Source organism: Somniosus microcephalus, chromosome 10 (assembly GCF_052327205.1).
Source record: "Somniosus microcephalus isolate GS21.2 chromosome 10, FLI_Smic_1.0, whole genome shotgun sequence".
NCBI lineage: Eukaryota > Metazoa > Chordata > Chondrichthyes > Squaliformes > Somniosidae > Somniosus > Somniosus microcephalus.
Window position 1 is genome coordinate 95,099,674 of NC_140996.1, and position 24,366 is coordinate 95,124,039.

At 48.1% G+C, this 24,366-nt stretch overlaps 1 protein-coding gene across 2 annotated transcripts in view; it reads left to right on the forward strand.

Moving 5' to 3' along the window:
• The first annotated feature begins 6,068 nt into the window (after positions 1-6,068).
• Positions 6,069-24,366, forward strand: part of LOC147111579 (ETS-related transcription factor Elf-1-like) — a 271,464-nt gene continuing 253,166 nt past the window's right edge. For both annotated transcript variants that reach the window (XM_085998640.1, XM_085998642.1), the window contains exon 1: positions 6,069-6,196. The gene's annotated coding sequence lies outside the window, so the exon portion shown is untranslated. The remainder of the gene's footprint in view (positions 6,197-24,366) is intronic.

The window sequence follows — 24,366 nt, forward strand, 5'->3', positions numbered from 1 at the left end:
CCTTGAAATCTAAGCTAAGCCGCTCAAAGGGCCGTGTAGCTTTGATTAGGTGGGCTCTATCAGGGCGGTAGAACCGAGGCTTGCACTCAGCGCAAGTGCGGCAGTTCCTGGTCAGAGACCGAACTTCCTCAATCGAGTAGGGTAAGTTGTGGGACTTTATGAAGTGGAACAGCCGTGTGACCCCTGGGTGGCAGAGGTCGTTGTGGAGGGTCTGTAGCCGATCCCCGGTGGCGTTGGCACACATCCCTCGTGAGAGGGCATCGGGGGATTCGTTAAGGGCCCCCGGCCGGTATATGATGTCGTACTCGAAGGTGGAGAGCTCGATCCGCCACCTAAGAATCTTATCATTTTTAATCTTCCCCCTCTGTTTATTATTGAACATAAGCGCTACCGACCGCTGGTCGGTAAGTAGGGTGAAGCGTTTGCCGGCTAGGTAGTGCCGCCAGTGGCGCACTGCCTCCACGATGGCTTGGGCCTCCTTTTCCATGGAGGAGTGTCTGATCTCGGGCCCCTGGAGGGTCCTCGAGAAGAAAGCTACGGGTCGCCCCGCCTGGTTGAGGGTGGCCGCCAACGCAAAGTCAGACACATCACTTTCCACTTGAAAGGGAGTGTTCTCGTCCACTGCCTGTAGCGTGGCCCGCTCAATATCCTGCTTAATGCTTTTGAAGGCAGCATGGGCCTCAGCAGAGAGCGGGAAAGAGGATGCTTTCAAGAGGGGGCGGGCTTTATCGGAGTAGTTAGGGACCCATTGGGCATAATACGAGAATAACCCCAGGCACCTTTTCAGGGCTTTGGGAGTGTTGGGCAGGGACAGCTCCCGTAGGGGGCGCAATCGGTCGGGGTCTGGTCCGATTTCCCCATTCTCCACCACGCTGCCTAGTATGCAGAGGCGCGTGGTGTTGAAAACGCACTTGTCCTCGTTGTAAGTGAGGTTGAGTTTTTGTGCGGTTTTCAGAAACCTCGCGAGGTTTGAGTCGTGGTCCTGTTGGTTGTGGCCGCAGATGGTGACGTTGTCGAGATAGGGGAAGGTTGCCTGCAAGTGGTGGTCATCGACCATGCGGTCCATCTCCCTCTGAAAGACCGAGACCCCATTCGTCACCCCAAAGGGGACTCTGAGGAACTGGTAGAGGCGTCCGTTTGCCTCGAAGGCGGTGTATGAACGGTCCTCTGGTCTGATAGGGAGCTGGTGGTACGCTGACTTGAGGTCGATAGTGGAGAACACCCGGTATTGGGCGATTTGGTTCACCATCTCGGATATGCGGGGTAGCGGGTAGGCGTCTAGTTGGGTATAGATGTTGACTGTTTGACTGTAGTCAATCACCATCCGCTTCTTCTCGCTACCTCTCACCACCACCACTTGGGCGCGCCACGGGCTGTTGCTGCGTTCAATAATGCGCTCCCTCAGGAGCCTGTCTACCTCGGTCGCGATAAACCGCCTGTCCTCCCAGCTGTACCTCCTGCTTTTGGTCGCTATTGGCCGGCAGTTAGGGGTAAGGTTCGCGAATAGCGAAGGCGGCTTTACCTTCAGGGTAGCCAGACCGCACACTGTGAGGGGCGGCTGGGTCCCACCGAAATTGAGCGTGATGCTTTGGTGGTGGCACTGAAAATCCAGGCCCAAGATCACGCTCACACATAAATCCTTCATAATTAACAGTTTAAAATTATAATATACAGTGCCTTTAACGGACAATCGTACCGCGCAGTAACCCGCAATAGTCGATATCTGGGTTTTGTCGGCCATAGAGATCGTGCCCTGAGTAGGGACTATAGTTAGAGAGAGTCGTTGTACCAGACCAGGGTGAATGAAGCTCTCCGTGCTCCCGCTGTCAATTAAACATTTAACCTTGCACCCGTTTACCTCGATGTCCACCATCGATTTGGATAGTGGGTGCGGTCTGGACTGGTCCACTGTGATCGACGCCACTGTAGGGCCCTGATCGGGACAAGATGGTGGGCCACACGAGGCCGGGTAAGATGGCGTCCACGATGTCTGCTCGCGAGATGGTGGACCCCACGAGGTCGGACAAGATGGCGTCCAAGATGGCCGCTCCCACGGCGCGCACGCGGCGGTGGCGGGTTTGCCTGCGGGGTTCCCTCTGCACACCTTCCCAAAGTGCCCCTTCTTACCGCACTTACAGCAGGTGGTGCCTTTCGCCGGGCACAGGTTCCTGGTGTGCTTCGGCTGCCCGCAGAAGTAGCATTTGGGGCCCCGATGCGTCACGGCGGTCGTAGGGCTTCTGGGGGGAGAGCAGGGCCCCGACGGTGTTGGGCTACCGGGCGGGGAAGCAGAGGCGGCGTGGGCCGCGCGGCCTGAAGAGCAGGAGTCAGAGTTCTTCTGAGCCACATCCAGCGATCGCGCTGTGTCCACAGCCTGTGTCAGATCTAGGCCCGTTTTCTCTAGCAGTCTCTGCCGGATGTAATTAGAGCTAAGGCCTGCAATAAAGGCATCCCGAATAAGCTCGTCTGTGTATACCGTGGCTTTCACGTCTTTGCATTTGCAGTCTTTGCCAAGCACTTTTAGGGTGACTAGAAAGTCCTCTAGCGACTCTCCGGGTCGCTGTGTGCAGGTAGCAAGCAGATGCCTGGCATACACCTCGTTGGTAGGCCGCTGATAGTGGGCCTTTAGAATGTTGCAGGCATCCAGGTAGGTGGCGGCGTCTTGGATGAGTGGAAAAACCCGGTGGCTTACCCGATTCTGCAGGATCCCGAGTTTCACATCTCCGGTGGCTTTAGAGGCTGTGACGGCTTCGGAGTTGGCCATAAAAAATTCCAAGCACTGGAACCAGTGTCCAAACCGTGCCGATGCATCCGAAGCATGCGGGTCCAAATCCAAGCGTTCCAGTTTCAAAAGTTGATCCATCGTTGAAAGTTTGCTAATAAAATTGATGCGCCTCAATAACTTCAAGGCTCAAAGTTAACTGGATAAAACAAGGCTTTTATTAGCAAAGAAAGATGCCTGTGTCTTCACCTAGCATTCTGCTGTTCTGCTGCAAGACAAGCCTGGGCTTGTCTTAAGTAGGGCCAGGTATGGGCGGAGCCGACACACCCAATGGGGAGAAAGGGGGCGGTGCACTATATACAATACAAGGTAAAACACAGGAGCAGGCAATACAAACACAGGAGCAGGCAATACAATATATGTAGCTAAATACAGAGTCTGATGAATGACATATTTCATCACAATCGTTCCACCATTGGTAGTGTGCTTTCAGCTGTCTAAACCCTAATCTCTGAAATTCCCACCCTAAGCCTCTCCGCCTCTCTACCTCTCACTCCTCTTATAAGATGCTCCTTAAAACCTGCCTCTTTGACCAAACCTATCCTAATGTCTCCTTATACAGCTCAGTGTTAAATCTTATTTGATAATGCTCCTGTTAAGTGCCTTGGGACATTTTTCTACGTTAAAAGCGGTATATAAATGTAAATTGTTGTTGTTGTTGTTGTAGGTGCAGGTGCAGACCCGGCGTAATGATTCTAATGAGACAGCAGGGGGCATTCCCCTTGCAGGATGATCAGCTTTCCGGGAGAGGGATCCTTGCACTCTCCATAAGACAGCAAGCTCCTGCTGACATTTCCAGCATCCTTAGCTCGAGGGAAACTGTCGGCATCACATTTGCACCTACATGCGTCTACATGTGGCCCTTTGCCATGCCGCTACAAACTTATGCCGGGATACCGTCCGCATGGATTTTCGGGGCCTATTTCTCTTCTGACATTAAATCTGTATCGTTCCTTTTGAAAGAAATTTGAACCAGCTTATTTCTCCATTAGTGGCCATATGTGTGGCGTTTCCTAACAAATCTGCTCCATCAAATGGTACCTCACTGAGAGGTGCAGGTGTGCTGCCAACCTTGCTGCTTTTCAATGGAGCCTCTTGATGGACTGTGGCATTGAAGCTCTTTGGCGGTGAAATTGGACATTGGCGGGCATGCAAAAGAGATGGAATTGCATTTGCCGACTGTTATACAAAATGCCTGATATTCAGTTCTATTGAAGTCAATGGGGAGTATAACAGGCAGCTAATGAGATACCGTCTGTTTTGCATCCCACCCACATCCAATATCACCCCCAGTATATTGGATTGTGAGATGTCCCTGCAACTGCTGCCAGCGCTTCAGCTCCTGCACTGGCCATCTGCTTCCACTGGCAAGAGGGTCAGTAACCATAGGACACAGATTTAAGGTAATTGGCAAAAGAACCGGAGGGGAGATGAGGAGAGGTTTTTTTTATACAGTGAGTTGTTATGATCTGGAATGCACTGACTGAACGGGTGTTGGAAGCAGATTCAATAGTAACTTTGAAAAGGGAATTGTATATATACTTTAAAAGGAAAAATTATCAGGGTTACGGGGAAAGAGCCGGGGAGTGGGGCTAAGTGGATAGCTCTTCCAGCACAGACACAATGGGCCAAATGCCCTCTATCTGTGCTGTAAGATTATGATTCTATTCTTTGTTGCTGTTCACTACCTGCCACTTCTTCAGTCCTCTGAGTGGGACGGTTGGGTTGTGTGGATGTGGTAGCAACTCACTCGGTCGTATCTCCTCCTGCCATGCCCCAGCTGTTAGGTGCCTGTTGCAGGTGACCAGTGATCTGTGCAGGAACAGATTCTTAGCCACCATCGAGGAATGCAGAGCCCATCATCAAGGTTCTCTCAATTCTATCCCCTAGACTTTCGAGGCCAGGAGTGAGAGTTTCCTGCAAAATTGGAGTCCCAGATTTCAATAGCAGCTGTTACAGCAAAACTGCATCTGCACTTTGGTCCTCTGCCCTCAGGCACTGAGCAGGTCGTGGAGTTACCACTTACTCCATGGTGGAATGCAGCTTTCCAAACACCGCACCCACGAAAAACAAGCAAAGAGCACATGTAAATTATTCTAATGCAGTGAGGTCAAGTCTCTACCCCAGTTGGCTACGTCTGGTCACATGGGCAGTGATCCCAGGGCCATTTGCCCCAGATCACAGAAATCAGCCCTTATTTGAGAAGGACTTTATGATATCTGTCACGGAGCTAAATTAATTAAATAACATCAGTTCTGAAATTATGTTTGCCCAAGCAATAACATTTACATATAAACAGGTGTCAGCTGTGGCTCAGTGGTAGCACTCTGAGTCAGAAGGCTTTGGGTTCAAGATGAACTACAGAGATTGAGCACAAAATTCTAGGCTGACACTCCAGTGCAGTACTGAAGGAGTGCTGCACTGTTGGAGGTGCTGTATTTCAGATGAGACATTAAAATTGCCCTCTCAGATGGATGTGAAATATCTCATGGCACTATATTGAAGAAGAGCAGGGGAGTTCCCCCCCGGTGCCCTGGCCAATATTTATCGCTCAACCAACATCAGTAAAAACAGTTTATCTGGTCATTATCTCATTGCTGTTTGTGGGATCTTGCTATGTGCAAATTGGCTGCTGTGTTTCCTACATTACAACAGTGAATGCACTTCAAAAGTACTTCATTGGCTGTAAAGCACTTTAGGACGACCTGAGGTCATGAAAGGCACTGTATATATGCAAGTTCTTCTTTCTTTTAATAGGTCATTGCAGGAAATCCTGTCAGTTTCTGTTTTGTGATTTGGTACATATCCTTAAAAAAGGCCTGCACATAGCAGAGTTACTAGAAAAGAAACTGAAGGTAGCAGATGTTTTTAGCACTGGTTGCTTTGCAGCACAAGAAGGCTGTGGCACCTCAATGATTACACATGAGGCTGGTATATGTTGTGTACCTATTGCTTTTTTAAACATCCATAGGTAGTGAAGTGTCATGATCTCCTTTCGGAACTTTTGCACATTCACACCTGAATATTTCTGTAGGAAGTCACACAACACCAGGTTATAGTCCAACAGCTTTATTTGAAATCATGAATAGTTCTGTCAGCGAGCTGCCAGTGGCTGTAATTGTCTCACTTCCTGCAGTGTTTTGTGGATATGCTTATTTCTGTTCTCTTGCCTGTTTGTAGTTCAATGAAACCGGTTGCTCACCTACAGAATTTGCATGCGTGTAACCTGTTGCAGTCATTGGCCTGCAGCAATATGGGTGTGACACTCCCAGAAACACTTCGGTGCAGATTATGACTCAGAACCAGCACAGAAGCAACACTTCCCCAATCTTCAGTAGCCATATTTTACTGCAAGAAAACTCAACTTTTCACTTGGATTTTAAACTTTCGCCTGTCTAAGACAATATAGAAGATAAAGTAAGTAATGTTGCATCAAATTATCTGATTCAAAGGTGGTGCATTGGGAACTATAACTCTTCACCTGTTGGTAAAAATGGCAGAATGAGCTGCGTTAGTTCAGCACCTTGAACTGTAATAAACATTCTTGGGTCACATGTTTGTCTGTACTTATCAGTTTTCAGAGGGAGGTGCATGGTATCAAACAAGAGTCTCAAGTATGTTGTTGCTTGCAGAATTGCATCTGCTATGGTTCTGGCAGGCAATGCTCTGGCTGCAAAGTGAAGGGAGAGATGACAGTAAAACTGATCTCTGGTGAGAGAAAATAGCCCCTAACACCACTGGCCATTCATTTAGAAAGCCCACTCAACGACACAAACTGTGAACTCATTTGGGAATAAATTAGTATTCCAGTGCACAAATTGAAGCTTTCTGCAATGTGTATGTGTGTCTGGTGCTTCTGTTTATGTAAATGTGGCAGAGAAACCCCTTGTGTTTCAAACATTTGGGGGAGAAGTTGGACTTGAAAACAAAGGGCGTGGCAGTAAAACATTTGCTAAAATATTTAATTTTTTTAATCACCCTGAGTGAGACCAAAAGTTAATCTCTGCAACTTGATTGGTATCAAATGTCTTTGCGTTAGGAGGGAGATTTCTCCTATAGAATTTGTTTTTGCTTTCGTTCATCTGACGTTTCTGCTCTTTGCTCAGTTCTGTTCAGACAAGTATCTCCACTGGGTGGATCTGACCCTGCGGCCTTGTCAATTAGATGGCATTATACTGTAGTTTCACCGGCACACCATTCTACATTTTTGTTCTGCTGGAATCCCAAATATTATGAAATAGATTTTTAAAAAGAGCACTGTGTTCAGAGTGGCACCTGCTCCTCCAGCAGAACTCAGATCCACCATTTGTGAATGGATATCGGTCCTGCTCTTTCATATGACATCATTACATGTAAGGGACCACTGGTTACTTTTTATTTGTAGGGCTCTGATCCTGGAACAACAAGCAACAGCCTGATCCACCAGGGCACTGCCTCGTTGCCAGATTATAGGAACATAGGAACAGGAGCAGGCCACTCAGCCCCTCAAGTCTGTTGCACCATTCAATTAGATCATGGCCGATCTGTATCTTAACTCCATCTACCCGCCCTGTTTCTGTAACCGTTAATGCCCTTGCCAAACAAAAATCTATCAATCTCAGTTTCAAAATTTTTCATTGGCCTAGCCTTAACAGCTTTTTGGGGGGCAGAGTTCCAGATTTCCACTACCCTTTGTATGAGGAAATGCTTCCCGACTTCACCACTGAACGGCCTAGCTCTAATTTTAAGGTTGTGCCTCCTTGTTCCGGACTCCACCACCAGAGGAAATAGTTTCTCTCTATCTACCCTATTAACTCCTTTAATCTCCTTAAACACCTCTAATACCTTACCCCTTAATCTTCTATACGCAAGGGAATACAAGCCTAGTGTATGCAACCTGCCCTCATAATTTAGCCTTTTTAGTCCAGGTATCATTCTGATTGAATGTCACAGCAAGTTCACACTTCAGCAAGTGTTACACCAGTGGTGCAATGAATTTCTTCTGAAGATATGTAGTTTTCCTTATTTTTATTCATGCTAAATCAACTTAAAAATTAATAGCAGTGCTTGTGAATGTCAATGGGTAATCAACACAAGAGCAATTGTGTCACTGCATACTCCTCCACTTATGTTATACTTACCAACATTATACCTTTAACTTTAATGGGGTAACACTGCACGATGCAATATTAGCATTTGAATACTTAATGTATTCTTGAGAAATTCCTTTGTCCAACATCCAGCGCTGGATGAGCCGAAATTTCCTCCAATTAAACACTGCGAAGAATGAAGTCATTGTCTTTGGCCCCCACCAAAAACTCCGTCCCTAGCCACCGATTCTATCCCCTTCCCTGGACACTCTCTCAGGTTGAACCAGACTGATCGCAACCTCATCGTCTTATTTGACCCTGAGCTTCCGACCCCATATCCTCTCCATCACCAAGACCGTCTACTTCCACCTCTGTAATATTGCCCGTCTCTGCACCTGCCTCAGCTCATGTGCTGTTTAAACCCTCATCCATGCATTCATTACCTCCAGACTTGACTATTCCAATGCTCTCCTGGCCGGCCTCCCATCTCCTACCCTCCATAAACTTCAGCTCATCTGAACCTCTGCTGCTCGTATCCTGACTCACACATCACCCTGTGCTCACTGACTTTCATTGGATCCCAGTCCAGCAACGCTCCAAATTTAAATTGGTGTATTGGGGACTATGGGGGAAAAATTCCGTTGGTTTGCGCCTCACGTTAGCGCCTTAAGAGGGTGCTAATGGGGCGCAAAGCAACTAGCGCCCGTGTGCAGCGATGTTTGTGCCGCTCACGAAATTAACTAGACATTTTGTGGCGGCGCTAAACACTACCGCCACGATCTCCTGCGCCAGCAGATCGTGACGTCAATCGAGTGTGCAACGCCCCGGTAGCGCCCCGGACTGGATATTGAGTGGCACCCCCTGCCTTACCGCCTGCCGCTAGCAACGACAGGTTGAGGGGAGTGTTTTGCAGTCAGGAAGGGACTGGGGGAGCGCTATTTAAAGGCGACCGCTTCCTGCCTTTTTTTGTTGGTGACATTTTTGCACCACGCATTCTGAGAGAGGGAGAGAGAGACTTCTGGAAAGATTCAACGCTGTGTGAAGGAGTTTTGGGCACTGAGCAGCACTTTGCAGGCTCATTTTGATTTGCCCTTCCTTGTATCAATTTAGAAGAGACTATGGCCTAGAAATTGAGTGGGGTTAGCGCCCAATTAGCGGCGCTGGAGGGCATTGCGCTGGAATTATAGCCGTTTCTGAAATTGACTTGGGCCTTACCATCGGCGTTAGCCGGTAGCGCTGCACCGGCACCGATGATGTTATCGGTGTGCGCAGCGTCCCGGTTGCCATGGTAACCCGGCCCCAAGCCCAAATTCAGTTGCGCCCGCCTCGCCCGTGGCAGGCGCAACCAACGATTGTGGAAAGGGTTCTTACACGCCTTTGCGCCGGCGCATAAAGGTGGAGCGGCGGCCGGACGCGTTCCCGGCGGCCGCCTGCCCGCACCTCCCTTCCCGGACTCCTGCATCACCCCCCCCGCGGCCCTGATGTGTGTGTGCTGCGAGCCCGGCACTTCCCCGAGGTGCCGGGCTCAGATGTCGGGGGAATCCGCCGGTCAGTTGTCGGCTGCAGGCAGCTCCTCCTTAACAGAAGGAGGAGGCCTGCAGTTCCCCAGCCTGCCGCACCGCATCGGGTGCCGCAGCGGGGGATTAGCGCTGGAAAACCCAATTGAACGCCCGTTTTGAGGCGCTAAAACCCTCCTTTAGCGCCCGCCGCCGTCTGGGCCTGGCGCAACCGAATTTTCGTCGGGCGCTGCCGCATTAACGCTGGCGCAAAATTTCTGGCGCTACAGCCCTGGCGAACCCACAACCCAATTTCTAGGCCCATGGGAGCTGCACTCTGAGCTCTTTCCCTGGGCCTCTCCATTGTTCTTTCCAGCAGATTTGATGTATACGTCTCTCCAGGCCGAGATTCATAGAAACATAGAAACATAGACGATAGGAGCAGGAGTAGGCCATTCGGCCCTTCGAGCCTGCTCCGCCATTCAACGAGATCATGGCTGATCATCCAAACCCTAGCACCCGGTCCCTACACCGACAGCCATCCCACCCAAGCCCTATCCCCGTAACCCCGTAACCCCACGTCTTTAATCCCCCCTAACACTAAGGGTCAATTTTTATCATGGCCAATCAACCTAACCCGCACATCTTTGGACTGTGGGAGGAAACCGGAGCACCCGGAGAAAGCCCACGCAAACACAGGGAGAATGTGCAAACTCCACACAGACAGTCACCCGAGGCCGGATTTGAACCCGGGTCCCTGGTGCTGTGAGGCAACAGTGCTAACCACTATGCCACCGTGCTGCAATGAGCAGGATGTGGATGGAGAGCAAGATCACCCCTCCCCTTTAAGAACTGGCCGGCACCAGTTCCATTCTGTGTTCCATTGCTGACTGACATCACATGAGCTTTACCAGCGCTCTGAAGTAGCGCCTCGCTCCTCGGTCTTTGCGCCTTAAAACAGTTGTGAAGTGCCTAATTTAGCGCTCCAATCACCTCCAGGGGCGATAAAAGCCAAGTTTGCAGTCGGAGGCGATAATTTGCACCAGGCACTAAACTTTGCGTACGGCCAATAATCGCATCCCAAATGGGGTGATACTGAATTTTCCCCCCTATAACTCTTCACCTTTTGGTGAAAATGGCAGAATTGTAATGATGAGTAACATGTCATTCTAGAATGGTATACTAGGTGGAGCTGTATGTTTAGTAAGGGGCTACCCACAAGGCAGTAGTCAAGATGGATGCCTGTACACTAGTCCAAATGGCTGAATAAATGACTAGCTCAAGCTAGCTGTTCATAATGAAAACGTCTATTTATTTATGAACATAACATGGTACCAGGATTGGTAATATCTGCTGAATATTGTGAAACGCGACATAGAGAATTTGAAGCCACCAGAGGGTTTGAAACTCACGGGGAATGTCGACTGCAATTGGCAGACTTTCAAACAACAATTCGAACTTTACATTGCTGCTATCGGGTTCGGTACGATGCCAGACGCAAGGAAAATAGCGTTACTGCTCATGGTTGCAGGCCCGCAGGCGATAGAGGTATTTAATATGTTTGTATTTGATCAAGAGGAGGACAGAGAAAAAATTGACGATGTGCTAAAGAAGTTTGATACACATCGTTCTCCCAAAAAGAACGAGACCCATGAGAGGTACGTGTTCCGTTCATGGGCAGAGCAGCAAAATGAGACTTTTGATAGCTTTGTGACCGATCTGAAACTGAAAGCACAGACATGTAATTTCTCTGAACTGAAATCATCCATGATTCGTGACCAGATCGTGTTTGGTATTCATGATAAAAAGGTCAGGGAACGTTTGTTGAGAGAAACTGAACTAACATTGGAGAATGCTGTGAAAATATGCCATGCCAGTGAGCTAGCTCAACAGCACGCAAAGACTTTCAGTGAAATTAATAATAATGCGACTGTAATGAGTGACTGTGCTGCTGTCGGTGCTGTGTTCTACAAGGGGAAGAAATGTGAGCAGAACAGAAATGCAAAGCAATCGGAGGATGGAATTTTTAATTGTAAATGCTGTGGTTACCAGCACCAGTCAAGACAATGCCCAGCGTTTGGGAAAATGTGCACAAAATGTAATGGAAAGAATCACTTTGCCAAACAATGCTTTTCAAAAGTAAAAACAAAGAAAGGGCAACAAGTCAATGTGATTGAGGACACTGATTTAAGTGAGACATTTTTTGTAGGAATGGTGTCATGTGACAATATCGAAAAAGATACAGAAAATGTGCAGCCCTCAGGAATGGACAATGCTGAACATAAAGTTAATGCAGTAAAAGAGGACAAATGGATAATGCCACTGCAGGTAAATGGAGCATTAGTTACATTGAATCTAGACACTGGGGCAAAAGCAAACTTAATCAGTATGAGTGACATTAAAAATATGAAAGAAAAGCCCAAAATACAGAAAAAGTCAGTACTACTGAAGAACTATAATGGACAGAAAATAGATAGCTTAGGTGTATGCAGACTTAAAGTGACAGTCAAAGACAAAGTGCATCATCTCATGTTTTCTGTTGTGGCTGAAGGACTTGATTCACTACTAGGTGACAAAGCTTGTGAGGACTTCGAACTGGTCAAGAGAGTCTACCGTATAAACTGTGCCATAAGCAGACCAGATGACTCAGAGGATTCTGTAGTGAGTAATTTCCAGGATGTGTTCAAAGGATTTGGAGTTCTACCATTCACTTACAAGATCCAGCTAAAGGAGAATGCTCAGCCAGTGGTACATGCTCCATGGAGAGTTCCAGCACCCCTGCGTGACCGGCTCAAGAAAGAACTGGACAGAATGACCACACTAGGAGTCATCAGGAAAGTCGAAGAGCCAACAGACTGGGTTAACTCCATGGTATGTGTAAAGAAAAAGAACAATGACCTAAGAGTATGCATGGATCCAAAGGACTTAAATGCAAACATAAAACGTGAACACTACCAGATTCCCAAGCGAGAAGAAATCACCAGTGTTGCAGGCTAGGTTCCACACCCATAAATTAAAGTTTTCCCAATTGTTTAAGTTGCCTTTTCCACTCATCCTCTTTCAGCTGGGAGGGAGCTGCAATGTAGCAGCAGCCTACTGTGCGAACATTGCATCAACCCATCTTCCACTGGAACCCCCATGCATGTCTTTGTTCACTTCCTGACTCGACTATTCTAATGCTCTCCTGGTCGCCCACCCATCCCCCTCCCTCCGTAAAATTCAGCTCATCCAATACTCTGCTGCATGTACCTTGTTCCGCCCCAAGTCCCGTACACCCATCACCCCTGTCCTCACTGACCTACATTGGCTCCTGGCCCCCAGTTTAAAATTCTCATCCTTGTGTTTAAATCATTTCAGGCCTTGCCCCCTTCCTATCTTTGGAACCTTCAACACCCCTTACAACCCTTCAGGAACTATGCATTCTTCCAACTCTGGCCTCTTGTGCATTGCCCAGTCCCTTCACTCCACTATTGGCTCTGTGCCTTCATACACCTAGGCTCTGGAATTACATTCTTAAACTTTTTCCCCCTCTCCACCTCCCTCTCCTCTTTTAAGACCCTCCTTAAAATCTACTTCTTTCACTAAGCTTTTACTCACCTCCTCCATTTTTGTCTGTTCTTCTGTACAAAGTACACAGTGACAGGCAGCCCTGGCCTCTCCACTGTGAAGTGAGAGTTTTTTTTGCATGACCATTTCTTCATGTTTTATATGTAGAAACATAGAAACATAGAAGATAGGAGCAGGAGTAGGCCATTCGGCCCCTCGAGCCTGCTCCGCCATTCAATGAGATCATGGCTGATCATCCAAATTCAGTACCCTGTTCCTGCCTTCTCTCCATATCCCTTGATCCCTTTAGCCTTAAGAAATATATCCAACTCCTTCTTGAATATATTTAATGAATTGGCCTCTACTGCCTTCTTTGGCAGAGAATTCCACAGGTTCGCCACTCTCTGGGTGAAGAAATTCCTCCTCATCTCTGTCCTAAATGGCTTACCCCTTATCCTTAGACTGTGACCCCTGGTTCTGGACTCCCCGACCATCGGGAACATCCTTCCAGCATCTAGTCTGTCTAGTCCTGTTAGTATTTTATAAGTTTCGATGAGATCCCCTCTCATTCTACTAAACTCCAGCGAGTATAAGCCCAATCGACCCAATCTCTCCTCATACGTCATTCCTGCCATCCCAGGTATCAGCCTGGTGAATCTTGGCTGAACTCCCTCCATGGCAAGAACGTCCTTCCTCAGGTAAGGCGACCAAAACTGCACACAATACTCAAGGTGTGGTCTCACCAAGGCCCTGTACAACTGCAGCAAGACATCCTTGTTCCTGTACTCAAACCCTCTCGCTACGAAGGCCAACATACCATTTGCCTTCTTAACTGCCTGCTGCACCTGCATGCTTATTTTCAGTGACTGGTGCACAAGGATGCCCAGGTCTCGTCGCACTTCCCCTTCTCCCAATCTATTGCCATTCAGATAATAACCTGCCTTCCTGTTTTTGACACCAAAGTGGATAACCTCGCATTTATCCACATTATATTGCATCTGCCATGCTTCTGCCCAATCATCCAACCTGTCCAAATCATACTGGAGTTTCTCGGCATCCTCCTCACATCACACACGCCCACCCAGCTTTGTGTCATCTGCAAACTTGGAGATATTACATCTAGTTCCCTCGTCCAGTTCATTAATATATATTGTGAATAGCGTAGGTCCAAGGACCGATCCCTGCGGTACCCCACTAGTCACTGCCTGCCACTCGGAAAAAGAGCCGTTTATTCCAACTCTTTGCTTTCTGTCTGCCAACCAGTTCTCTATCCAAGTCAATACCTTGCACCCAATCCCAAGTGCCTTAATTTTACATGCTAATCTCTTATGTCGGACCTTATCGAAAGCCTTTTGAAAATCCAAATACACCACATCCACTGGTTCTCCCTTATCTATTTTACCAGTTACATCCTCAAAAAATTCCAGTAGATTAGTCAAGCATGATTTACCTTTTGTAAATCCATGTTGACTTTGTCCGATCCGGTCACTTTTTTCCAAATGCTCTGCTATTACATCCTTTATAATGGACTCTAAAATTTTCCCCACTACCGATGTCAGGCTTCCCGGTCTGTAATTCCCCGTTTTCTCTCCACCACCCTTTTGAACAGTGGGGTAACATTAGCTACCCGCTAATCCATGGGTACTGTTCCAGAGTCTATCGAATTTTGGAAGATGACCAGCAATGCATCTACTATTTCTAGGGCCACTTCCTTAAGTACCCTAGGATGTAGATTATCAGGCCCTGGGGATTTATCGGCCCTCAATCCCATCAATTTCCCCAATACTATTTCCCTACAAATACTGATTTCTATCAGTTCCTCCCTTTCATTACACCCTATGTTCCCTGACATCTTTGGGAGGTTATTTGTCTCCTCCTTTGTGAAGACAGAACCAAAGTATGTATTTAATTGGTCTGCCATTTCTTTGTTCCCCATTATAAATTCCCCTGATTTGACTGCAAGGGACCTACACTTGACTTAGAAACATAGAAGATAGGAGCAGGAATAGGCCATTCGGCCCTTCGAGCCTGCTGCGCCATTCAATGAGGTCATGGCTGATCATCCAAATTCAGTACCCTGTCCCTGCCTTCTCCCCATATCCTTTGATCCCTTTAGCCTTAAGAAATATATCCAACTCTTTCTTTAATATACTTAATGAACTGGCCTCCACCGCCCTCGGTGGCAGAGAATACCACAGATTCACCACTCTCTGGGTGAAGAAATTCCTCCTCATTTCAGTCCTAAATGGCTTAGCCCTTATCCTTAGACTATGACCCCTGGTTCCGGGCTCCCCGGCCATCAGAAACATCCTTCCTGCATCTAGTCTGTCCAGGCCTGACAGAATTTTATAGGTTTCAATGAGATCCCCTCTCAATCTTCTAAACTCCAGTGACTATAAGCCCAATCAACACAATCTCTCCTCATACATCATTCCTGCCATCCCAGGTATCAGCCTGGTGAATCTCCGCTGCACTCCTTCCATGGCAAGAACGTCCTTCCTCAGGTAAGGCGACCAAAACTGCACACAATACTCAAGGTGTGGTCTCACCAAGGCCCTGTATAACTGCAGCAAGACATCCTTGTTCTTGTACTCGAACCCTCTTGCTACGAAGGCCAACATACCATTTGCCTTCTTAACTGCCTGCTGCACCTGCATGCTTACCTTCAGCGACTGGTGCACAAGAACACCCAGGTCTCTTTGCACTTCCCCTTCTCCCAATCTATTGCCATTCAAATAATAATCTGCCTTCCTGTTTTTGCCACCAAAGTGGATAACCTCACATTTATCCACATTATAGTGCATTTGCCATGTTTCTGCCCAATCACCCAACCTGTCCAAATCGTACTGGAGTTTCATGACATCCTCCTCACAGCATACCCTCCCACCCAGCTTTGTGTCGTCTGCAAATTTGGAGATATTACATCCAATTCCCTCGTCCAGATCATTAATATATATTGTGAACAGCTGGGGTCCTAGGACCGATCCTTGCGGTACCCCACTAGTCACTGCCTGCCACTCGGAAAACGACCCGTTTATTCCAACTCCTTGCTTTCTGTCCGCCAACCAGTTCTCTATCCAAGTCAATACCTTGCCCCCAATCCCAAGTGCCTTAATTTTGCACGCTAATCTCTTATGCGGGACCTTATCGAAAGCCTTCTCAAAGTCCAAATACACCACATCCACTGGTTCTCCCTTATCTATTTTACCAGTTACATCCTCAAAAAATTCCAGTAGATTAGTCAACCATGATTTACCTCTTGTAAATCCATGTTGACTTTGTCCGATCCAGTCACTGCTTTCCAAGTGCTCTGCTATTACATCTTTTATAATGGACTCTAGCATTTTCCCCACTACCGATGTCAAGCTTACCGGTCTATAATTCCCCGCCTTTTCTCTACCACCTTTTTTGAATAGTGGGGTAACATTAGCTACCCGCCAATCCATGGGTACTGTTCCAGAGTCTATCGAGTTCTGGAAGATGACCAGCAATGCATCTACTATTTCTAGGGCCACTTCCTTAAGTACCCTGGGATGTAGATTATCAGGCCCTGGGGATTTATCGGCCTTCAGTCCCATTAATTTTCCTAACACCATTTCCCTACAAATACTGATTTCTTTCAGTTCCACCCTTTCATCAGACCCTATGTTCCCCGGCATCTCTGGGAGGTTATTTGTGTCCTCCTTTGTGAAGACAGAACCAAAATATGTATTTAGTTGGTCTGCCATTTCTTTGTTCCCCATTATAAATTCCCCCGATTCTGACTGCAAGGGACCTACGCTTGACTTCACCAATCTTTTTCTCTTCACATATCTATAAAAGCTTTTACAGTCAGTTTTTATGTTCCCTGAAAGCTTACTCTCATATTCTATTTTCCCTTTCTTAATTAATCCCTTTGTCCTCCTTTGTTGAATCCTAAACTGCTCCCAGTCCTCAGGATTATTGCTTTTTCTGGCCAATTTATATGCCCTCTCCTTGGACCTTATGCTATCCCTAATTTCCCTTGTTAGCCACGGTTGGGTCACCTTTTTTGTTTTATTTTTATGCCAAACTGGGATGAACAAATTCTGTAGTTCATCCATGTGATCTTTGAATGTTTGCCATTGCCCATCCACTGTCAACCCTTTGAGTGACATTCCCCAATCAATCCTACCCAACTCGCACCTCATACCATCATAGTCTCCTTTATTTAAATTCAGGACCCTAGTCTCTGAGTCAACTATTTCACTCGCCATCTTAATGAAGAATTCTATCATATTATGATCGCTCTGACCCAAGGGGACTCGCACAAGATTGCTAATTAATCCTTTCTCATTACATAATACCCAGTCTAAGATGGCCTGATCTCTAGTTGGTTCCTTGACATATTGGTCCAGGAAACCATCCCGTATACACTCCAGGAATTCCTCCTTCACAGTATTGTTACTAATTTGGTTAGCCCAATCTATATGTAGATTAAAGTCACTCATGATAACTGCTGTGCCCTTATTGCACGCTTCTCTAATTTCCCATTTAATGCCATCCCTGACCTCCACATTACTGTTTGGAGGTCTATATACCACTCACATGAATGTTTTCTGCCCCTTGGTGTTTCTCAGTTCTACCCATACAGATTCTACATCATCAGAGCTATTATCCTTCCTTTCAATTGTGTTAATCCCCTCTTTAACCAGCAATGCTACCCCACCTCCTTTTCCTTTTTGCCTATCTTTCCTGAATATTGAATACCCCTGGATGTTGAGTTCCCAGCCTTGGCCACCCTGGAGCCATGTTTCCGTAATCCCAATCACATCATATTCGTTTACCTCTATTTGTGCAGCTAATTCATCCACCTTATTACGAATGCTCCTTGCATTAAGACACAAAGCCTTCGGGCTTGTTTTTTTAATGCTCTTAGATCTTTTAGAATTATTATTTACTGTGGCCATGTTTGATTTAAACCCTTGATTTCTCTGCCTGCCACTTTTGTTTTTCTCCTTCCTGCCTTTTGCTTTTATCCTTGTTTCCCTTTCCTCTGTCTCCCCGCTCAGGTTCCCAACCCCCTGCCATTTTAGTTTAAACCCTCCCTCAGAGCGTTAGCAAACACTCCCCCTAGGACATAGGATTTAGAGAGTCATATCATTTGTTTTGAGCCATGTTTTCTAGTACACTAGATTTTTTGGAACTTGCATTTATAGAAAAGATAGGGTACAATATTGTATTGAGGCCCACAGTGAATCAAACCAATCTCACCCCCGTTTCTCAATTTTATTTTCATTTCTGAACAGGGAGTTTGGCCGGAATTTTGACGATCCTCAGAGGGCGGGATTGGAGGTGGGACCACTGTCAAAATCGCAAAGATTGACAGCGGGTAGGAAACCCACTGTCAACTCGCCTCCAATCAATCTTCCCAAGTGTCGGGTCCCCGATTTGCACATGGACCCAACACCTAGTGGCGGGAAGAGGATTGTAGCCACTTAACTGCCTGTTAACAGGTATTTGAATCACACAGAAATCACAGAAACCCCACAGTGCAGATAGAGGCCATTTCGGCCCATCGAGCCTGCACCGACACATATCCCACCCGATCCCCGTAACCCCTACACCAACACATATCCCACCCTATCCCCGTAACCCCACGTATTTAATCCCCCTAACACTAAGGGTCAATTTATCATAGCCAATCAACCTAACCCACACATCTTTGGACTGTGGGAGGAAACCGGAGCACCCAGAAGAAACCCACGCAAACACGGGGAGAACGTACAAACTCCACACAGATAGTCACCCGAGGCCGGATTCGAACCCGGGTCCCTGGCGCTGTGAGGCAACAGTACTAACCACTATGCCACCATGCTGACACTTGTTAACAGGCTCTTTTTCAATTTTGCTGCTTCTGCCTCGGGTTCCCTGATGTCCGGACACCAGGCCAGGTAAGTGTGGCATGGTGTGAGTCTGCTGTAATGTTTGTGAATTGATGACAGCTGCAGAAGTGATGTGAAGGATCCAATGGTGCACTGGTGAGTTTCAGAGGTCAGAAAATGTTGGGAAAATCATTTTTAATGCTTTTACACTTTTCTGTAGGCAGCAAGTTTTGAATTGGCTGTCTAGCCCCACCTCATTGGGAGAACCTCTCTCACCAGTGACAGATCACTTCTGTAACCTCACCTGCAGCTGCTTTCTGTTCTAGCCTATGGAGGGAGTCATTGGAGAGCCTGTGTGCAAGAGCTCACCTTTGTACAGTGATTGTCAGTGTTTGCAGCACCTCAATGCTGTCAAACACAGAAATGAGCTGTCAAAGCAAAATTGTGCATGGTCCCTTTAAGAAAACCGGCAGAGGACGCATCATCAAATGATGTCATCTGACCGGCTTCCTCTTAATTGGCCGGCAAGTCCACAAGGCGGGCTTAACAAGGTCAATCGACGTAAAATCACGTCCGTGGGCCAGATGCAGTTGAGGGCGTGACTGGAACCCGGAAACCAGCTGACCCGCTCCCAAGCCGCATCCATTTGCAAAATCTCGGCCTTAGTGTTCGTGCGTGAAACATATGTAGCCATATTCTTATTACGTTACGCATGTTCCACTGGAAAAGGCTCGAGTGAAACCTACTTCAAGCTGCAGACTGAAAAATAGATTTTAGTTCCGATTTTACATTTTGAATCACATGTCCCTGCATCGAATAGTTACAGTACTGGAACTTTGGATGAGGACACCCAATGTCAAATCCTAACTTTTTCTAACAGTTGCACCCAGACTTTCCTAAGACAGTATTGTCGCCTTTACTTGTATCATTGTTCAGTCTGTTTTCCCCCATCTGTGTTGGAGGGTAAAGAAATATTATGAAGAGTGCTTTGTATTCTCCTTTTTGTTTCTGTCTGTCTCTGTCTCTCTAGACTCTCTCTCTCTCTCTCTCTCTCACTCTGTCTCTGTCTCTCTCTATCCATCACTCACTATCTGACTCTCTCTCTCCCCTCTCTCGCTATCTCTCTCTCTGTTTCTGTCTCTCTCTCTGTCTCTATCTCTCTCGTGCAGAAAAGATTTACAAGAATAGTTCCGGGGACGAAGGACTTCAGTTACATGGATAGACTGGAGAAGCTGGAGTTGTTCTCCTTAGAGCAGAGAAGGTTGAGAGGAGATTTGATAGAGGTGTTTAAAATCATAAGGGGTCTAGAAAGAGTAGATAGAGAGAAACTGTTCCCATTGGTGGAAGGGATGAGAACCAGAGGACACAGATTTAAGGTGATTGGCAAAAGATCCAAAGGCGACATGAGGAAAAACTTTTTTACGCAGTGAGTGGTTATGATCTGGAATGCACTGCCTGAAAGGGTGGAGGCAGATTCAATTGTAGCTTTCAAAAGGGAATTAGATAAGTACCTGAAGGAAAAAAATTTGCAGGGCTACGGAGAAAGGGTGGCAGATTGGAACTAGCTGAAGTGCTCCTGCAGAGAGCTGGCATGGGCTCGAAGGGCCAAACGGCCTCCTGTGCTGTAACGATTCTATGATTTTATGATTATCTCCCTGTCTCTCCCTCTATCTCTCTCTGTCTCACTCTCTCTCTCTCCCTCTCTCTCTCTCCCTTTCTCTCTGTCTCACTCTGTCTCTGTCTCTTTCTCTCTGTCTCTCTTCCATGCTCTCTCTGTCTCACTCTGGCCAGAATTTTAATTTGGAGGTGGGTAAGGAGTGGGAGGTGGGGGCTGGAATGCGGTCGGGAAACCCAGGAAATCGGGTTTCTCTCAGGCCCTGCTGAATTTAACGGCAGGGTCTGATTAACATTTTGATTCCCTGTTTCCTGCCCGCAGCCAGCCAGATGGAGAGGCTGACTGGCTGTCGGGGGGGTGGGGGTGGGGTAGGCCTGCAGCACCAGGCCACAGAGAGGAAGGAGGGATCGGGGGGCAGGTTAGAAGGCCGGGAATCATTGGAGGGCTCGGGGGCTGCAGATCGTCAAGGGGTTGGAAGGATGCAAGCCAGAGGGGGTTGTGTAGGGGGTGGCGGGTTGGTGCGTGCGCCCAGTCAGTTATGCCCCTGATTGTTGGTGAGCGGTTCGAATCGCTCCCACACCCCTGGGTTCTAGACACCGGACTTAGGTGCAGGCGGTGATACAGAAAAATCGAGTAGACAAGTGGTTTGGTGTAAGAAAACCAAGATTTTATTACAACAGAAATAAAGCACAGTCTTATGAGAAATTACTGGTAAACAATTACAGGCATAAACAAAATAACTATACAGGTAGACTATCCTTTATCCGAAAACCTCGGGACCAGCCGTGTTTCGGTTTTCGGATAATTTCGGATTTCGGAAGGTGGGTCGGCGGGGGTCCGCGGGGGGGTCGGCGGGGGTCCGCGGGGGGGTCGGGGCCGGCGGGGGTCCACGGGGGGGTTGGCGGGGGGGGTCAGCGGGGGTCGGGGCCAGCGGGGTCCGTGGGGGGGTCGGCGGGGGGGTCGTGCGCACGACTTACGCTGACGCTCAGCGTAAGTCGGTGGGGGTCGGGGTCGGCAGGGGTCCGCGGGGGGGTCGGCGGGGGTCGGGGCCGGCGGGGGGGTCGGCAGGGGTCCGCGGGGGGGTTGGCGGGGGGTCGTGCGCTACGACTTACGCTGACGCTCAGCGTAAGTCGGTGGGGGCCGGGGTCGGCGGGGGTCCGCGGGGGGGTCGGCGGGGGTCGGGGCCGGCGGGGGGCTCCGCGGGGGGTCGTGCGCACGACTTACCCTTTATCCGAACTTCCGGAACCCTCTAAAAACCGAAGGTTTTTTCGTTCAGCGTAAGTCGTGCGCACGACTTACGCTGAACGAAAAAACCTTCGGTTTTTAGAGGGTTTCGGTTTTCGGAAGTTCGGATAAAGGGTAGTCTACCTGTACTTATACAGGGAATGGGGAACACACGGCACATCGAGGGAAAACAAACTACATTAACAATCCCCTTATCCTTATCCCACTCCCTATACCTAACTAGATTAAGCTATGAGGGGCTAGGAATTCATGCTCACCAATCCAAGGCTTGTTGCCTTAACCGTTGCGAGTTTTGACGTTTGGCCTCATGTCCTTAGGGGTACTCCATCGCCACGTGGTCTCAGGGTGCGGTGCTGGAGCTGATTGCTGTGGCACACCTTTCCTCTCCTCAGCTACCATCATCGTCTCGTCACGATGGGTTCTCTTCTTCTTCTCCCTCGGGCGGTCGTCGGCGGTAACGTTGCGTTGGCAGTCTTTACTGCTTAGATTTTTCTACCCATTCTTAGAACGCCAGCATATTCGTAATATGAATTCTTCCCCAAGCGCCAGCTTATAACTAGGCGCTCGGTCTTTATCAATGCGCCTTTGCTGCCCTTCTCTGCTCTTGTCGGGTCTCTACCTTGCTCTTCGTCTCGTTTCGTTTTGCCTCGTTTCCTCTGCCCTCTTTCGTGGCCCAGGTGTCCTGGGTGACTTTGGACCCAGGTCTCGTTCCCCTCCTCCGCGCTTGGTATGGATGTCCTTGGTTGCAAAACTCATGCGGGGAGCGAGAAGAGAACCCGCCACGAGGCCAGGGCGGCAGCAGCCCACGGGTCAAGAGTAAGAGCAAGAGTAAGAGAGCAAGAGTCAAGAGAGCGATTGGTACTGATGGGCCTACAATTATTCTCCTTCCGATGGCCCTAATCTGCGTGCCAAATCAGGTCAGTCCATTGTTTAACTTTTGGCGGGCTGTTTTAAATGATTACACCAATCTAAACTAACTGGCTTTAGATGGCCGTTTATCGCACCTGATGGCCTGATGTCCGAGCTGTATTGTCATTAATGCATTTTAATCGGCCTGTCCAGCCTTGGTGGCTTCCTTAAGCTGTTTCCGATTATTTATGCGAACAAACTAATGGCTTTACGCTTAGGCCTAACTGGGTTGATCTGTTCCAATCTAATGAAATGCACATTCAGTGTTTGCTTAACTGTCTGGTTTTTCAAACACAAAGTCCTTTTCACAGAAATGCATTTTAAGTTTCAATTTCCCGAAACTGCCTGCTCTGTGCTGCAGAGTCCAAGCTTTTAAAATCTTACACGCTTTTGGTCACGAGGTGCGAATGCCATCTTTTGGGTACCCTTTTTAAAGTGTCCATGCAGGGTCCCTTTTATTAATAACCTTGGGGGAATGTGGGAATTTTGCGAATCTTACAGTCGGAAGGTTGGAGGCAGGGTCAGGGGCTGGGGGGTTCAGAAGGCCAGAGGGGGGATTGGAGGCTGGAGGGGGGCCGGGGGTCGAAATGCTGTGGCGGGGGGGGGTGGGGGGCAGAAGGCCATAGTTGAGTTCAGACATCGGAGGCCTCATGGGGGGATGGGGTTGGAGGCCTTGGGGGAGGTTGCGGGGAGATCGGAAGCATTGGGGGGTGTCCAATCATGAGGCTGGATGAGGCAGGGATGCTGGTTCCAGCAGGTAACTGGTAAGGCATTTGCCTCCTGGATCCAGCAGTCCACACCTTCCTTTAGCTGACAGGTTCCCCAAGGCCCGGGAAACCCGGTCAGCCAGAGTTAAATTTTAAATGGCACGTAGCCTCATTATAATATTTAAAGTGCCAACGCACCTCCTGGGAGCAGGTTGGCTGCCCGTCCCCAGTCCCACCTCCGTTAACAAAGCTGGGTGGGCGTGTGTGCTGTGAGGATGCCGAGAAACTCCAGTATGAGTTGGACAGGTTGGGTGATTGGGCAGGAGCATGGCAGATGCAGTATAATGTGGATAAATGCGAGGTTATCCACTTTGGTGGCAAAAACAGGAAGGCAGATTATTACCTGAACGGCAATAGATTGGGAGAAGGGGAAGTGCAACGAGACCTGGGTGTCCTTGTGCACCAGTCGCTGAAGGTAAGCATGCAGGTGCAGCAGGTGGTTAAGAAGGCAAATGGTATGTTGGCCTTCGTAGCGAGATGGTTTGAGTACAGGAACAAGGATGTCTTGCTGCAGTTGTACAGGGCCTTGGTGAGACCACACCTTGAGTATTGTGTGCAGTTTTGGTCGCCTTATCTGAGGAAGGATGTTCTTGCCATGGAGGGAGTGCAGCGAAGATTCACCAGACTGATACCTGGGATGGCAGGAATAACGTATGAGGAGAGATTGAGTCGATTGGGCTTATACTCACTGGAGTTTAGAAGAATGAGAGGGGATCTCATTGAACCTTATAAAATTCTAACAGGACTAGACAGACTAGATGCAGGAAGGATGTTCCCGATGGCCGGAACCAGGGGTCACAGTCTAAGGATAAGGGGTAAGCCATTTAGGACTGAGAGGAGGAGGATTTTCTTCACCCAGAGAGTGGTGAACCTGTGGAATTCTCTACCACAGAAGGCAGTGGAGGCCAATTCATTAAATATATTCAAGAAGGAGTTAGATATATTTCTTAAGGCTAAAGGGATCAAGGGATATGGGGAGAAGGCAGGGACAGGGTACTGAATTTGGATGATCAGCCATGATCTCATTGAATGGCCGAGCAGGCTCGAGGCACCGAATGGCCTATTCCTGCTCCTATCTTCTATGTTTCTATGTTTCT